Here is a 6,118-nt window from a genome sequence, read left to right as displayed (position 1 = left end):
TTAAAAAGATCCATATTTTATACCACAACTTATTGTATGTACACAGATGAAAGTTTCATGAAACAATACCTTCTTTCTATATGGGAATCTGTTTTATATTTGCACTTTTATTTATTTTACTTTTTAAGTGATTAAAACTCAACAAATTGGTTTTATGACCCACAGTTTGGAAAACTTCAATAATAATGGAGAATGGCTTCAGTCCATTTTTCTATAACTGTATGTAAGGTTGTCCCTCTATATCTGCAGTGGGTTGGTTCCAGAGCCCTTGCAGACACCAAAATCTGTGGCTATTTCAGTCCTTATCTAAAATGGTGTAGTATTTGTATTTAACTTATTCTCATCTTCCTATGTACAGACATTCCTTGTTTAACACCCAGCTACAGTTCTGCAACCAGGTAGTTGGTTGAATTGGTCGCTAAATGAGAAGTGGTATATAGCATGCACATTACAATATTCGAAACAAAGGAAACTCCAACTTGATATTTTGCTTTTATTTGCATAAACATTAATTCAGTTTTGTAATGTATAACAGAATATAAAACTACAGTTCTATAGTGTACTATACAGCACAATCAGCAAAAATTATTCTGTACTGTAAAAGAAGCCACCATAAGGCTGCACTGCCAATCATATTCCTGCATCATAAGTCCCAATGCAGATGGTAAATCCAAGTGGTGGGTTGTAAGTCTGAATAGTCACTGACCAAGTAGGTCATTAAATGAGGAATATCAGTACTTTAAGCCTGGATTACTTAGAATACTAAACACAATGCCTACACATCATTTTCTTTGCAAGGATTCAATATAGAACTTGGCATGTGGCAAATGTAAGTTTTGCTTTGTGGAACTTTCTGGAACTTTTCTTTTTTCAAATATTTTCAATCTGCAGGTTGTTGAATCTGCAGATGAAGACCTTGTAGATACAGAGGACCAATGATCTGTCATTTGAAACTAAAGCATCACTTATAAACAGATAAATGTGGTACCTTGACTGTGAAAGGCCAGCCAGGGCTCTAGTATTAAAGAGAGGAAAAGCAGGAAAGCACATAGCAAACACCAGACATCATGGCTATGGTAGCATTGTACACTGGGACACACATAAAGCTTGAGGTTGGCACTTAAGGTAGGTGAAGATGTTGTCACTACATTTGCAATTTCTAGTCTCTGCTTCCTACAAACTCCTTGATCTCCTGTGCTATATATAAGAGAATTCTTAATGGAAATTCTCTAGACAGTGCTGTTAATAGAAATACAGTTTACAAAAGTACTTCATACTTCACCCTTCAGTCTTTCTAAGTGCAGCAAGAGCTTAACCTTCCTATAAAGACTAATTCCCAAACCCATGTTACTACTACATTCCAGAAGTTTAAAAAGAGTAATGCTTTTTCTCTATTTTCTCATTGCAAGAAACCCCAATTATCTATATTTCTATAAGTGCTTTTCTAAATGCATGATTTCTCACCTGAACCCAGTGTCTGTATTCCTTTATCCCGTCCCTTCCCTGTGCACCAAAGACAAGAGTAGGAATCTAAGTTTAGTGACAAAGGCTGGTCATCAAAGTATGCATCATTACAAAAGGATTTTGAAAGTCAAGATCCTATGCAAGCATAACCAAGTAAAAATGTGTGTTTATAATGCCCTCTGCCTTGGAAAGACAGGCCAGCCCAAGGAACATCTGTTGTTGATGGGAGCAGTGGTAAGTCTGAGGTTGAAAACTGGGGAAGCAAAGAGAATGAAATTATTCTATAAAGAAGAATATTGAGAGAGGTGAAGTGTCACCTGGGAGAGCAAAGCTAAGGCCTCCCATTAAGAATCACTCAAAAGAAGATAAGTGAAAGAAAAAACTAACTCCATGAAAAAATACAGCAGAAAATTTCTTCAGGTAATTTTGTGATGTTTTCCTCTCTTAAAAATATTATTTTCCTCTAATTTCCCCTGAAAGTATCAGTAAAACTGGCATTGCTTGTCAACATTCATGTGGAACTTGGGTGGGATATGAAGAAGTCTTGAGTCCAGGTTCTTGGTGGGAACAGAGTGAAGGAAAGTGCCTCACATGTGGGCCCCAGAGAAGATGACTTGTCTCTTCTGTAGGGATAAAAGGCAAACCAACAACAAAGATGAAACGAGGCAGAAACCCAGTCTGCCCACAGAGCAGAAAGAAACAGCTAGAGTAGGACAACAGGTGTGTGGACATGTTCTTCTCTGTCTGTAAGAGATCACCTTTGGTACATTTTTTGAACAAATGGTATATGGCACATGGCAGCACCTTTGATTCTCCACCACAGTATAAAAATAACTTTAGAAAAGGAATCGAGGGGGAGAGAAAGAGACAGAGAGAAAGGAGAGAGGGAGGGAGGGAGAGAGAAGGGAGGGAGGAAATTGAAGGAAAGGGAGAGAGGGATGGAGAATCTGTCAGCTGAATTTATTATCTTAGCTTGTATTATGGTAAGAATATGTGCATTAATGCCCCATCTGCTGAGAAAATCCACCAGAGATTTTCAGTGATTCAAAGTGATGATAGGACTCATGTTTCTATTTTCTTTCAGCTGCAGGGAAGGAGCCTTGCTTATAAGAGAAAAATCAATGAGCTCCCTGGGTTGCCTGGTGAACTAGCTCTTGTTTTCTAAGAGCTGAGGATAAAAATCACACTTCCAGGCAGCATCCTCAGAGCACACATCTGTGCACTAAAGGGGCTCCTGGATGGTTAATAGAGAGCTCAGCTCAATTCCCACCGCTGTCATTAAATGGCCTCAACAAAATCACTTCCACTCCTACCATTGCACTTTCTCCAACCATTAACACTGAGAAGATCATTCTTTCTCCTTCCTTTCGCAGAGTAAAATAAGTATTAGTCTTCTTTCGAGTTAACCCTTTTACATCTTCATGTTACTTAGATACCTCCTAGCCCATTTTGTCCAAAACTTTATTTTATCAAACTCCTGGCCCATTTTGTTTTCCTGTTGTCATTCTCTAGAAATTCTCAGCATTGCCTAATGTTATCATCTTTTTCTTTGTTTGTTTGTTTGCTTGGCTGTGTTTTTGTTTGGTTTGTTTTTTTTGAGACAGGATCTCACTATGTACTTCTAGATGGCCTTGAACTCACTGTGTAGCCCAGGCTGGCCTTGAACTTGCAGGGACTCAGCCTCTTGAGTGCTGGGATTACAGGCGTGTGCCACCATGTCCAGCTAATGTTATCATTTTATCCCTTGTTGGTTCCTTTTCTCTCCTTTTTTTTTTTTTTTTTAAGAAAATGGTTTTTATTTTTAAAATATGATAAAATGTTTAAGTTCACATTTTAAAGTTGGTGAAACCTCAGATTTATATAACATTTTGTATCCAGGTTTTTTGGGCAACAAAAACATCAGTATGGTCAAATGTTAACTCATTTCACCTTTGTATAAATAACAAATTTATTTATATAGTAGTCCTGAGTATGCATAAGAACTTCTTGGCATTATATATCATAACCCCAAAAGTATGCTGGAAAACTATAAAAGGTTAAAGGGGGAAAAAGACCTTCAGTTTAGTCCCACTTTTTGGCACCTTCTGATTCACTATTCTTTCCTGTTTCTAAGATTATGATTTTTATTGCAATTGGTTTAGTTTTAAAATGGCAACATATTAACAAATTATTATTGATATAGGCTTTTTAATTTGTCCAAAATCATGCATTGTAAGTGGAATGAAGCAGCATTTCCAGTTGACAAATGGATCTATGGATAATGAGGTATCTCTTAAATAAAGCTTGTGACAATTAAACCAACAAATGGTGGCAATGAGAAAACTATTGACAAAGTACAACCAGGGAATTTTCAACTCAATATATGCAGGAATCTGTACTTTAGGTAAAAGAATGAATACCTGAAGCAGTAAAAATGGTAACCAGGTAGGAATGAAACAGACAATGAGCTTGGGCAAGAGTATTCTTTTAGAGTTTACAATGTAACTAGGGAGGGATGAAGAAGGAAAATATAAGATAGGCTCATTCATATAGGAAGTCATTCGAATAGCCTATACCAAGGTAATAACTTCTGACCGAGAGGTTATAAAAGCCATAAATAAAATTATCATCATGGAAAGTGACAGGCAGTAACTCTGAACGCTGACATAGACAGGACACTGGTAAGAATAGATATTCTGTGCCTTTAGGCTTTGGTAGATACCTGGTTCTCCCAAAACATAAGCAAGGACTGAAATCCAAATCAAAATTACTGCAAAGAAATAAAATGACTTCTGACATTTTGATGATAGCTTGGTGAGTTTAGAGAAATTCAGGCAGTAATCTACATAAAATATTAAGAAGACTGGATAATGCAAAAAGCCATAAGTAAAGGAAATAATTTAAGCAAAGAGGCAGATATGGTATTTAGTAAACCTAATACCTAAAAGCATAAAATCCCTCAAATAGGATATAATGGAAATGTTTACCAAAAATAAAAAATCAACAAATGCTAATGAAACACAAAAACATTCCATAAAATTTTGATAGCTGCTTTTTCTTCTCATTCCTAGTGTGAGGATATTTAGTAATATTTTCCCAAGTACTACCAAGAACAACAGAAAAGTAGCATCAAGAGGCTGATTTGTTTGATGTAACTGGCTCTGAAAAGAGCAGTTGTCTGAAGAAAAAGATGTCATATTTTTAAATTTCAAGAAGACCTGATGAAAAATACATGATAAAACACTGCTTCACTTTATTTTCCATTCACATACTGTAGTTTAACTTGACCTTATCTGAAAAAGTTCCATCACAGGTTTGTGGTACAAGGACACAGAAGCATAGCTGCCAATCAGACAACTGCCAAGTGGTGTTGCTTGGAGGAGGCCTAGATGGAATGACCAGATGAGTCTCTCCAGAGTCTTCCTAACCAATGATCCTCCTATTTTATTTTGGTTTTGCTGCCTTCAATTATCACTGTTGGTTCCTTGCATTTCATTTTGCTATGCCAAAATGCTATGTAAGCTATCCTTTGCTGGTGTGAGTTATCTCTGGAAGTTGAGTTTCTGGTGCTTCTCTTGGGGCTCCGAACTGCACTTTCCTCCAGAGTCTGCCAGCAGAAACCACCTACCAGAGCTTGATCCCTGTGTCCTGCGCAGGGACCCTACCTGGTCTGCCGCTGTTGGTTCCTTTTCTTCCTTCCTACCCCAAATTATGGCTATCCCCCAAAGCTTTGTCTTTGACTTCTCATTTCTTTTTTTTAAATTCTTACTCTGTAGCCTACCATTGCTTTATCCATCACTTATAACCAGAGGGCCAACAAACTTTTACCTCCAGAATTAAAGCATCAACACTATATGTACCACCTGATCTAAAAGCATTTGTATCTGACTGTTCCATGGTCACTGTGAAATTAATGTGTCTCATACCAAACTCAGGAACACCACCAAATCACAAATAAATCACCCCTTCCTTCTCCATTTCCACTAATTCCAACATTTTTCCTCTTTTAATGATGAACTCAGGCAAATGACGAAGCCCTGCACATCTTTAATGCTCCCTGTCTCCCCCACTACCCCAGGCATTCATTCTTTCCCTCTCTAGTACCAGCTTTTTGCTATAAGCTCTGTCAGCCCACATCCATACCTCTTTACTTGCCATTTCCGATGGTTTCCAAGCCCTCCAATCTATCCTTCTGTCAAATAAATCTCCTAAGCACTTTCCCTTTACATGGAAAGCCAAATGGAGGAAGAACCTCTGAATTTAGCAGATATGAGGTAATGGTAGTAGTGGTGACAAGCTCTACAGAGAAGAAAGTGGGCTAAATCCTTATGGTCCACAACAAGGAAGATAAAGAGTACAAAATATAATTATTCAGACATATGAACTAGACCATGTAAAGCAACGTTTGCCTCCATGCCCCACTCTACCCTCTCTTCTAAATAGACTCTATCTGTACTTTAAAACAACCTAGTAATTGGATCAGGAAAGACTGTAAAATGCACATATTTGAGGAGAACCTAAATTTTGAGCCAAAAGAATCTATGTCTAAATTTGGGGCCAAAAGGAGCATGATTGCTGAAGAGATTAGTGTCATTAAAAAGAAACCAAGTACTTTGTACAAGGACAAGAAGAAAGATGTTTTGAGAGCATCTCAGAAATCATTAAGACCCCACTC

At 37.5% G+C, this 6,118-nt stretch overlaps 1 pseudogene; it reads right to left on the bottom strand.

Moving 5' to 3' along the window:
* Window positions 1-3,623: 3,623 nt before the first annotated feature.
* LOC106010208 (putative G protein-coupled receptor 160) lies at window positions 3,624-4,640 on the bottom strand (annotated as a pseudogene).
* Between the last annotated feature and the right edge of the window lie 1,478 nt (window positions 4,641-6,118).

Source organism: Heterocephalus glaber, unplaced genomic scaffold, assembly GCF_053883595.1.
Source record: "Heterocephalus glaber isolate CG9 unplaced genomic scaffold, H.glaber_assembly_v1.0 deba00001472, whole genome shotgun sequence".
In the NCBI taxonomy this organism is placed as follows: Eukaryota; Metazoa; Chordata; class Mammalia; order Rodentia; family Bathyergidae; genus Heterocephalus; species Heterocephalus glaber.
The sequence above is the reverse complement of the archived record's forward strand: the minus strand, read 5'-3'. Positions and strand labels throughout refer to the sequence as shown.